Below are 12,921 nucleotides of genomic sequence, written 5' to 3'. Positions count from 1 at the left end.
CTGCCTCTGGCGTCGCCAGGGAAGAATGTTAAAGATTTTTTAATCCCTGATTCTTGAGAACATGTTTGTCTGTAGTACAGCGGTTTATTTATTATTTAAAATTGAATATAAACAGTCACAACAGCAATTAATTTCTTTCTAATATAAGATTACCGGTTTCGGTCTGTTTTAGGCCATCTTTACACCCATGCCATGATATCAGATGGTCTCTGGGAGTAGAGCAGGCGCTTCACCACGAACGCTATCTGCAGTTACATTATTGCACTAGGTAAAAAACAAACTTCTTAAACACCATGAACCATTAAATAGAAACTTCTCACATCTAAACTGCCTGTATTACTTATTAAAATACTCTATATGCAGCTTGCATATTGGCACTGCTGAAATAAATTATAGATAAGTAGACGACTACAGTTCGATCTCTGTGCCACAAATAAAATTCATCTAAATATATCCAAACTGATTGCAAAACACACAAATTCACTACTGCTGATCTAACTTGCAGCCCAAAGTGCACTAGTCGACTAGAATTGGCGAAGTAAACAAAGTAATTCTTACGTGAAATATGTAATCAAAGCCAAACAGTATAGTAACAGCTATTAAAAATATTAGCCTTAGGTCATTCCATGTCACCGGACGTAGGCTTCCCTGCACGACCGTCAGTCTTTCGACGAAAGAGGAAAATAATGTTAAGGTCAATGGCGTCCTTGTGTTTTTGTAGGTGGTGTTTTGAAATGTTCTCTACTGGAGAATGATACACTGAGTCGTGGTTTTGGATGGTTTACCGTTGCTATTGTTCGATATGTCTCCGATAAACACTAGTAAAGTTCTTCAAACAGAGTTTTAGTCACTGTTTTGACTCCATGCGCGATTCTGCGCAGACCTACCGTGAATATCTGGCGAATTTCAGCTGTTGTATGTTGTGCAATGTTTTGTTGAAAGATACGAAATTTTGTCGTTTCGTGCAACTGTAAGTGTCCTTTTAGGAATAATAAAGAAAATATTAGACAAAGTCGGTGAAAATTTCAAGTTTGACTCCTTATATCTCAGGGACTATTAGTACGACGAACATGAAATTTGTCACGTAGTAACGTGAAACACAAGTTTCTCAAATGAAGAGCTCCAATACTGAAAAAATTAAATATAAGAATTTAAGTTTTGTTCAAAGATTAAAATTGCAGTATTTTCGACTTGATTTTGCAAGAAAATCTGTGTTCCATAGAAATTTAAAAACATGGCTCATTAGAAATACAGTGGTCATAATCGCCTAGAAAGTGTATTTCATTATCAAACGCGGTATTTGGATTGAATCTGGGCTCCAAAATCGCGATATGAAAATACAGTAAACATTGCATTATTGTATTTTGTTGAGTACACGCATTCTGAACATGAAGCGTAATATGCAGTAGCTTGGTGTCCCAAGGATGTAGAATACAGAATTTCATTGACCTACTATTTTCCAATAAAGTGAAAATTCATCGAAATGTGACGATTTTTGTGAGACGATGGAAACAGTGTACATTCGACACTTGTTTTAAGATGGAAGGAAGGAAGATTGGGTCACTGGAGGCGGAGAACACACATGGATTGTGTCAAGGATGGGGAAGGAATTCGACCGTGCCCTTTCGAAGGAACAATACCGGCATTAGCCTGGAGCGATTTAGGGAAATCATGGCAAACCTAAATGTAGATAGCCTGACACTGGTTTGAACCGCCGTCCTAACGAATACAAGGACACTTCTTTTACAAATACCAATTTTGTTCATGCTTCAAGACCAGTCTCATTCGAAACAACGTATTTTAAGCCACAGCTGTCTCTCCTCCAATGGCGACCCCCCCCCCCCCCCACCATCCCGCGTCACGCCCTAGCGCAGTGAGTAAAATTTCCTATTTTGGGTAACAATGCAACATAAATTGAGGCAGACTAGCCGGCAAAATGGCGCTGTGAATAAAGTTTTAACGTTAGCTTATTATACCTATTTAATTAAGTGCATGATAAACGTGAAATATTGGATACAATAACATAGAACATACGGTTTTCCGGCATAAAAACACGTACTACTTCCTAAATTTCTACGAAATTAGTTCAAACTTGATGTTCGTAAAAATTACAAAATGGTTCAAATGGCTCTGAGCACTATGGGACTTAACTTCTGAGGTCATCAGTCCCCTAGAACTTAGAACTACTTAAACCTAACTAACCTAAGGACATCTCACACATCCATGCCCGAGGCAGGATTCGAACTTGCGACCGTAGCGGTCGCGTGGTTCCAGACTGTAGCGCCTAGAACCGCTCGGACACCCAGACCGGCGTAAAAATTACACACACAGATCAAATTCAACTTGGGTTTAGAAAATCTCTTTTGCATAACGGATTTCAAATGATTGACAATCGGGATGAGCATGTTTTCTGACATTCAAAATATCATGTACAATTTTCCAATACGCACTAACACTACCTGAAAATGGCGGACATGTTTGAGGTAAGATTAGATTAGATTAGATTAGTACTAGTTCCATAGATCATGAGTACGACACTTCGTAATGATGTGGAACGTGTCAGGTTAATAAAAGGTGTCTATACAAGATATTAAGCACTCCGTCGTCAGGCCATGAGTGGCCTATCGAGAGCATCCGACCGCCGTGTCATCCTTGGTGGAGGATGCGGATAGGAGGGGCGTGGGGTCAGCACACCGCTCACCCGGCCGTTACGATGGTATTCTTGACCGAAGTCGAGTAGCTCCTCAATTGGCATCACGAAGCTGAGTGCACCCCGAAAAATGGCAACAGCGCATTACGGCCTGGATGGTCACCCATCCAAGTGCCGACCACGTCCGACAGCGCTTAACTTCGGTGATCTCACGGGAACCGGTGTATCCACTGCGGCAAGGCCGTGGCCCCTTTCAAGATACTACATTAACCAAAATATTACATGAAACTTAATTTTTTTGGTGGGGTTTGGCGAAATTACCCACTTACTATATCCAAAAATTCATCTAATGAGTAGAAGGAGTTCCCATTAAGAAATTCTTTTAATTTCATTTTAAATGCTATGTGGCCATCTATCAGACTTTTGATGCTATTAGGTAAGTGACCAGACTTTTGTGGCAGCATATATTTTCCCCTTCTGACCCAAAGTTAGATTTAACCTTGAGTAGTGAAGATCATCCTTCCTCCTAGTGTTGTAGCCATGTACACTACTATTACTTTTTAATTCGATTGGATTGTTAATAACAAATTTTATAAGCGAATATATATATTGTGAGGCTACAGCAATGACCCTAATAGCATAAGTAGCTGAACTCAAACGTATCTGCAGATCTTCCATGTGTTTTTTCCAGTTCAACCCCTCATCAATGCATACACCAGAAATTTTGAATACTCTACCTTAGCTACCGATTTCTGATCAAACTCTACATTTATTAATGGTGTCATTCCATTTACTGTTCGGAACTGTATATACTGTGTTTTGTCGATGTTCGATGAGAGTCCATTTACAGAGAACCACTTAATGATTTTCTGAAAAACATCGTTTGCAATTTCACCAGTTAATTCTTGTCTGTTCGGTGTAATAGCTATACTTGCAACATCGGCAAAAAGTACCAGCTTTGCATCTTAGTGGATATAGAATGGCAAGTCATTGCTATATATTAAGAACAGCAGAGGACCCAAGACCGAAACTTGCGGCACCCGATTCTTAATGGTTCCCCAGTTTGAGAAATCTCCAGTTTTTTGCACATTATGTGAACTGCTTAATTCAACTTTCTGCACTCTTCCAGTTAGGTATGATTTAAACCATTTGAGCGCTGTCCCATTCATACTACAGTACTTGAGCTTATCTAGAAGTATTCCATGATTTACACAATCAAAAGCGTTTGAGATATCACAAAAAATCCCAATGGGTGACTTCTGGTTACTCAGAGCAATTAATATTTCGTTAGTGAAAGTATTTTTGGAAACCAAACTGACACTTTGTTAAAACTTTATATTTACAAAGGTGTGACGCTACTCCACAATAGATTACTTTTGAAGAATTTTGGATAAGGCAGTCAGAAGAGAATTTGGGCGGTAGTTGTTGACAACAGACATATCACCTTCTTTATGCAGTGTTTTAACAATGGCATACTTCAGTCTATCTGAGAAAATACCGTGCTTCAGAGAGCTATTGCATATGTGGCTAAGAACGCTGTTATCCCTCGGGAACAAGCTTTTATTATCTTGCTGGAAATGTCATCAATTCCATGTGAGCTTTTATTCTTGAGAGTGTTTATTATCTTCCTAATTTGAGAAGGAGAGGTGGGTGAAATTTCAGTTGTATCAAAGTGTGTGGGTAAGACCTCTTCCATTATCTACCTGCCTTCTTATAATGAACATTTAGATCCTATTTTCTCTACAACATCTAAAAAATGATTATTCGAAACGTTTTCGACTTCCGGCATGTTCTTTGTCAAATTTCCATTTCCTTTGATGGTAATGCCATCATCCTGTACTCTAGGCTGCCCTGTCTCCCTTGCAATAATATTCCAAATTGTTTTGATTATGTTATCAGAGGTATTAACCTCAGACATGATGCACATGCTTCTGGACATTTTAATAACCTTTCCTAATGTATTTTTTTAAATATTTGGCTGTTTCAGGGTCATTATTCTTTCTTTTTATTAGATACTGTCCCCTTTTTGGTTACAAAATATTTTTATTCCTTTAGTAAGCTAAGATTACTTTGTATGGTTCCATATAATTAGATTTAACTACTTTCATGGGGAAACAGTTTTCAAATTCTCTTACAAGTGTATCATGAAAAAAGTTATATTGGAAATTAGCTTCGGGCACCTTGTACAGCTGATCCCAGTCAAACTGCTGAAGACTTTCCCCGAAATTTCTAATTGTTGAGTCATTAATTGAATGCACAACTTTGGAGTGTAGTTTTCAATTACTGAATGGAGCTATGTCATGTACTCTAACTAGCTGAGCACCATGATCGGAAAGGCCACTCTCAACATGAGAAGAATTTACGTTGTTAAACTTATCTTGGTCTATAAAAGTGTTATCTATCAAAGTGCTGCTGTCCTTTACTAGCCAAGGAGGAAAATCAATGACAGATATTAAATTGAAAGAACCGAGCAAGACTTCTAGGTCATTCTTCCTATTTCACCCTTTCAGTGAATCAACACTGAAGTCTCCACAAATAATAATTTGATTTCCTCTATCTGACAGATAGCACAACAAGGCATCCAAGTTTTCCAGGGATAAATGAATGTTTCCTAAAGGGGACCTGTATATTGTTACAATTATAGAAGAGCCCTTCTTCAGTTTAAGTTGACAGGCACACGCTTCTATATGTTGCTCTATACAAAACGTTTTGTGTCTGAGCTTTTTACGCAGTGATAACTTTTGACATATAAGGCAGCTCTTCCTTTCACCTTATTCTCTCTACTCATATGTGTAGCTAGTTTATAACCACTGATATTTGCTTTTTCCATATCAGACACAATGTGATGCTCAGAAAGGTATAGTATATCTATTACATTATCAGACTCAATGTCATCTAAACAAGCCAGGAGCTCATCTACTTTTTTCTTCAATCCCAGAATATTTTGATGAAAAATGGTAACACTATTTTTTACTTTACTTTTGTGAGACTCTACTTTTCTCTTTAATCCACGAATATTTTGGTTAAATATAGCTACATTGTTATTTACTTTACTGTTGTGAGAATCTTGTGAGTTTTGGACGTCTTTAGCAACTGCCTGCCTGAACTTCTCATTGGACACTGATAAGGAGGTACATCCATGAGTACTAGTGTCCCCCCTTATGGATTTCGCTAAAAAACCTGCCACTTTACCCTTCCCTTTCCTATTGAGGTGTAGGCCATGCCTTGTGAAATTCCCCCCTATCAAGAGCCTCAACAGGAACCAATCCAATGTCTGACAGAGTGGCCGCCCTACGTAACTGATCCAACTCCATATTTACCCTCCTGACAGAGCGGTTCAACTGGGGCTGATCATGCTGTGGGAAAGCAGGCACCAGCCCAACATTGCTACGGGTTTTAGCAGAGGCTATTTTCACCAGGTCACACTCAATACTGTAGCCCTGATCCCTATCAATATTGTTTCACACTCCACCCACTATCATCACTACCTAACAACAGAACTTTCCTCTTACTTTCTACTTTTTTTGAAACAATTGGTTTCCTAGTGAGATTCTGTTGCATTCTAACTACATCTACTTCTACTGGAGCCTCTTCCTTACTTAACTGTGATAGGAAGACAAATCTATTGGTTGTGCCATTTAGAAAACTGTCAGACACTGTTCTCTTTCTGTGGCCCCAGTTCCCAGCTACCACTTCCCACCGCTGTTTACCCTCCTCCCCCCTTAACCTATTCAGTTACTTCCTTGCTCTGTCCAAATCAGCCTGAAGGACTCTAATTTTCTCCACATTTTCAGGTATAATCCTGTCTCTTGAGCAAACCCTGCAAAAGAATGGAAGAGTCTCGTTTGCTTCTCCGAGTCCCACTCTACTAAAATCTCCCCAATGAAAACACCTGTCACAACAGCTGCACAAAACCCCTGATCTAACTGTCCTACTATAGCTCACACATTTAGTATGCATGGTAGTTTGGAAATTAGTTTAGAGATTTAGTAAGTGATAACGATAATATATTAATTACAGATGTAAAAGGACACTAAATATGTTTTGGAAACTTATATGTCAGTAAACTATTAGCAAATGAACTTAAATTTGTGGTATAACGCTAAATATGCACGTTCATAAATTAGGCTTAAACAGCCGAATGTAACCAAAACGAACTTTATGGGATTAGTGGAAGAATACGCAAATAAAAAAAAAAACTTTTAATGGAGAGCTTGAAGAGAACACTAAAGAACGTATGTAATTAGTTAAAACTGTTCAACTACAAATAATTACAACCTAAATTACTTATTTTTCACGAGAGCTCTGTCTCCTTACGCGCGGCCTTGTGCATGGATACCATCCACAACGACAACAGGCTACATTACAGCAAACTGTCGCTTGTGTTACATTGCATGTGGTTTTTATTTTTTAATTGAAAAGTAGTACTCACTAAATTTGCCTGGTGCATGGTGACATTGTCACGATCAGTTCAAGGACCAGCAACCCCATCGGCATGACGATCACGCCGGATAGCTGTGCAATACCAGCCATAAAGGGTTTCTTAATTCAGATGCAGAAGCTTGTAATTTGGTTTCTTAATTAAAGTTCCAAAGCTTGTGGTCTCATCTGTTTCCTTACAAACAGATTTTCTAAGTACTTTATGTCCGATTCTGGACTATCTCACATAGGCAGCAGGCGAAAGTAATACCAGTTATGATTTTAAACTGCTCAACATTGCAGCATTACTGACATATCTACGAAACAAAATGATTCACTGATTAAAATTTTGCGTTCTCAAGGCCTGGCTCATTCACTTTATAGGCTCGGAAGACAGGATGCTTGTTGGTTATCAGAACAACACCTTATTTCCCCGAAGTCTCTTCCTTCGGTATCTTCATCCGAATCACACAGTCAGTTTACAGAAAATGAACAGCAGTATGTGGCTCAAAAATTAAATCGAAATTGATATTACTTTTTGCTTGCCGCCTGTGTGAAATAGTCCTACTGATTTAAGAATAAGAAATAAGGTATTTTGAAAATGACTTTGTAAGCAGGCAAGTACTATTACAAGGCTTTAGAACTGAAGCTTAAATTATAAGGTTGTGGACCTGAGTGACGAAACAGATGCATGCCTGGTATCACAAACTTACGGGGCATGACCCGTATGTAGTCTATTTCCGTGGTGCATTCCCTCACATATTTTTGTCATGTTCAGGTACTGTTAGCGATCATTGGAAAAACATGCGAGATTTATTTGGTGAGTGCCCTAAAAATTGCCGTTTTCCACTGTGATCAATTTTTAATCACTTATGGGGAAGAGAATTTTTAAAAAGCGAATTGCATGAGATCTATAGGTGTGATTTTTACGAAAATCAAGTGTCAAATGCTTTTACAGAAATTTAGGAAACAATACCCGAAAGATATTTTAAACTGGAAAACCTTATTTTGTTGAGATATTATCTTCAAAATTTCATATTTATCATGCCTTTCATCAACGAAATATAGGAAGCCTAAATTAAAACTTTATTTGCAGCTTATTTTTCCGGTTTGTTTGCCTCTGTTTACGTCGCATTGTTAGCCTATATAGATAGTTTCACTCACTGTTCTGTCGTGTTTAAAATACGTTGTTCCGAATGAGACCGGTTTTGAAGCTTTCATCGGAAACTGTATTTGTAAAGGAAGTGTCGAATATACAGTATTTTCACCTTCTCACAAAAATCGTTATATTTGGACGAATTTACACACTCTTAGGAGATATTAGTTGAATGAAAAATTTAGTATTCCACATCCTAGGGCCACCGGGCTACTGCATATTAAGTTTCATGTTCATCATGCGGTTATTCAACGAGTTATAATAATCCAATGTTTATGTTTTTTTCGTACTGCAATTTTGGCGTCAAACTTCGATTCAAATTATCTAACTTTGTTAGCCTGTGTTGGACAATCAAATACAATTTTCGTGCAGTTAAAACCATTGTCATTCTAATGAGCCCAGTTTGGCTATATCTATAGTTTTTAAAAAACCCAGGTCGCAAATACCGCAGTACTTTTTCACAGAACTTTAATTACGCACTTAATTTATTCAGTATTGTAAGGTATCACACAAATGAAAACTTATATCTGAGATCTTTGTGTTGTTAGATTACTACATGCCAAGTTTAACGTTTGTAATACCTTTAATCTCTTAGATATAAGAAACCAAACTTTGAAATTTTTTTGGGAGCTGATTTTTTTCGGCGAATTAGTCTACAAATCTCCCGTTGATTATGGCTCGTAAAATTCGTTCCACGAGTGTTTTTAAGAGGGCACTTACAATTGTACAAGATAGCCAAATATCATTTTTTTTACAATATATTGACCGAGGTAAAACAGCTCCAAGTTGTCAGAAATTTGCGCGAATTTGCACATGGAGTCGAAGCGGCTATATCTCGACCATTATTGCTTCGACAAGCGTTAAACTTTAGCAGTGTTCAACAGGGACGTGTGAGAAAATTCACAGAAAATTATGATGAAATCCGTGATGATGAAGCAGGAAAACGTTTGATATTCCACAATTATACGATATGACATGGAATGACTCTCTAATAATCCAGATGAACGCGTCTGTCATGGTCTGCTGTCACATAGTGGGAACTGCGTGACACTTTGAGGGAATAGCATACTGAAAAGTAGTGATACACATTCGTAAATATGAGAAACAAAGACCGCCATCCTTTCAATGTTAAGCAAACATTACAATGACTCAGTACTTGCGTATTAACGTTTTCGTGATGAATAAAATGTTTGTCATCTCCTGGTGATAACGTTAAATCGTCACATAGTGAAAACTACATGACATATCGATGAAATAACCTAGTGAACAGTAGACAGTGGCTGTCATTACTCCAATGATAGCGACTACCAGTAACCAAAAAGCGCAGAGTGGCCGTCGCTAGCCCAAACAGTAGCAACAACTAATCCGAGTGATGACTGCCATTACTCCAAACGCACATGATGAGTGCCGTTATCCCAGGGAATGAATACCTTTACCCCAAATGTGAGTACCGTTACCCCATTAGTTAATGCTATTACTGCAAGCGGTGACTGCCTTTACTCCGAACAGTAACTTACGTTTCCCCAAAAAGGTGCTTCTTCAAGAAACTCCGGTCAGATTTTGCAATAAACGGTTGTGGCTCTTCAGTTCTGCAGCTGTTGTCCAAAGATGGTGCCGGTAGGTAGCACACCTATCGAAGGTGATGTCAAGGCACTTTGGAATGCTGTTGCTTTGTGTAAGTTTGATAATAGTAATAAGTCCTACCCCGGTAGATGAATGGTCAGCGTGACGGATTTTAATTCTCTGGGCCCCGGTTCGATTCCCGGCTGGGTCGGGGAATTTTCTCCACCCAGGCACTGAAATGGCGTAAAATTGGAAGACCGCCACCCGGCGAACGGCTTGCCCGACGGGGGGCCCTAGTCATACGATTAAATGAAATAGTAATATATCTTAGACTTACATGTCTTCGAGAGAGCTGATCGCGTGTTCCAAGCATTGAAATGACAGCTATGATGGTTCAACACCAATGATTCGTCGTGAGTGACTGCCCCAGTTCTATTAATCTCTTCCAGCTGAGTCAGACGAATAGTTCCGAATACGTAAGAGCATATCTGAGTGTTCGTGCTGAATCAGCAATTTCAAATCAGTTCAAATTGGTTCAGACCTGCCTTTGTTAGCAAGCTATGATTTATCGGTACAAGGAAAATTCTCATGCAGGCAGTTGAAAGTATGATGCACTCCTTTCTTGCCTATATTACATTGCCAAATTGGAAGTATTTTAAACTATTCTTAATTCGTTTGAACTTACTGAACTGGTAGTAAGGCTCGGAACTCAGTATATAGCAGCAATTTTGTGTTACATTTGAAACATATCTCTCACCCTGTACCTCTTCGTCAACGTGCTAACAAAAATGCCAGAAATAATTATGTGGATTTACAAATTGAGTAATAAATATCTTTAGAAGAAGTAAGAAATTCTTTTCGCCTTGACAAACAAAAGTTGTCAGCAATATCATTTTCAGAGGGAAGTGAACCGAAACAAGTTTCCCTTCTTCATTGTGATTTTTTTATTTGTTGCTAGAGCATCTGAGAGTTGAGCTTCGTCTGTGCAGTGGCTCTTACGGTTGGCAGCGCATCGCTTAAGATTATGAATGTTGTCTCACGTTCTGTATAACAACACGTTAAGTGGAAGCTCTCAATCAACACAACACTGATGAGCATTAGGATTAGAGAATAATGACAGAAAAGGTGATTATTGCCATGTTTGGATACTGAGAGTCAATGTTGTGATTTACTGATATATGAAATCTGGAACTTTTAACCTGTATGAATGGGAGGTTTATCTCTTTTGCTACAAGACGTTTTTGTTGTCTACTAAGAGGGCTGTGTAATGCTTACCTGTAACAGGTCATTTATAGAACGTATTTGCAACCTAGTACAAAACGTTAAAAGTAACTATTGGCTTACTACCGTCTACACTTGAATATATATGGCTTGTGGCACCTTCTAAATATTTTCATTCTAATTTTGACTGACATTGTTGACTAGAAAACACTCTTTGAAATAGTGAAGGCAGCAGCGAAAAAGTACAGGGAGAGTAAGATTATTTATAATATGTACAGAAAGCAAACCAGAGTCGAAGAACATGAAAAGATAGAAAATGCTTGAGAAGAAAGTAAGACAGAGTTGTGGCGTACCTCCGATGTTATTCAACCTGTTCACTAAGCAATCAGTAGAGGAAAACTATAAGAATTGAAATTGAAGGAGAAGGAACACCAAATTTGAGGTTTGAAGGTGGCATTGTATTTCTGAGACGACAATGGACGTGGCTGAGGAACTGAACGGAATGGATAAAATCATTAAAAGAGGTTACAAATACGAATGTCAATGAAAATAAAGCAAGGCTACTGAAATGTAGCTAATATGAATCAAATTATGAGTCAATTAGATGAGGAAGTGTGTCACAAATAGTAGCTGAATTTAGTTATTTCAACAAAAATGGCTGATGATGGACGAACCAGAAACTGTATTTTTATACATATTCCCCATTAAACGAAAATCGCTTCAGAAAAATAGGACTTTGTTAACAGCTGATATAAATGTGTCTCTTCACGAGACATCCGCAACTGTTATCCATTGGCAATGTTAAAATCCGCTATAGCTGTAATGAGTAATATTAACAACTATTGCCGATTTTATCGCTGATAAATCTAAGCGTTAGAAGGACCTTTCTGAAGGACTTCTTATGGAGTGTAGCTTTGTACCTAAGTGAAATGCGGACTGGAAGCAGTTCAGACAAGAAAGGAATTGAAGCTTTTGAAATGTGAACCTAATCAATAATGCTGAAGACTGCATGGACGGCTAGTCACGTAACTAGTTCGGAGTTATAAATTCGTTAGGTAGTGAAGAATAGAACTTAGCAACCAAAATGTCTATGACACAAGTTGACTAGAAGAGATCGATCGACAGGAAACATTTTAATACATAAAGGAATGGTAAATATGGCATTGGAGAGAAGTGTGGGAGGAAAATGTGTAGAGAGAAACCAATGGGTGAATATAGCAAGTAGATTCAAACGGATGTAGGTTGCAGTAGTTATTCGGGGATGAAGAGGTTTCCACAGGATAGGCTATCATGGAGATGTGCAACAAATCAGTCTCTGAACTGGACAGGCCATAACAACAACAACGAAATTATGCGATCTAACATCAACGGGATGGAAGAAAGGCAATAAAATTTTAGTTTTTGATTTTATTATGTATGTCCGAGGATTCATAATGAAAATGTGCTCTCGTTACTGGTGCAATTTCAGTACTACTGTGCTTACTGGGGGGGTATCAAATAACTCATTTATGATCATTTTGCGTTTAAGCTTGAAAAGATTGTTTCAGAAAGGTGTGTATGTACCTTCCGTCACTAAAGAAAAACACCAACTCGTATTTTTAACCATCAATATCCAGTATGACCTCGCGGACGGTTACGTACAGCTTAAAGAGTTGGATAGAAATGTAGAAATGCGGTGATCTGTTCCACACTCGTGAGCGGTAACTAAGGTTTTCTTTGGATTCTACAAATTACGTCTCTCAGGTAAATGGCGTTTCGTATAAAACGTGATAGGACTATTAATATGGAATAGGTGGAACATTGATATGTAGAAGATTCGTTATCCACTCAGCGCTTAAACCAAAATATTCAATACAGTAAACGACACTCTACTGCAGCAAAACGAGCGCAGGAAATTATATACAAACGCTTC

Source organism: Schistocerca piceifrons, chromosome 2 (genome assembly GCF_021461385.2).
Source record: "Schistocerca piceifrons isolate TAMUIC-IGC-003096 chromosome 2, iqSchPice1.1, whole genome shotgun sequence".
Classification (NCBI taxonomy): Eukaryota; Metazoa; Arthropoda; class Insecta; order Orthoptera; family Acrididae; genus Schistocerca; species Schistocerca piceifrons.
This window is presented reverse-complemented; position numbering follows the sequence as displayed.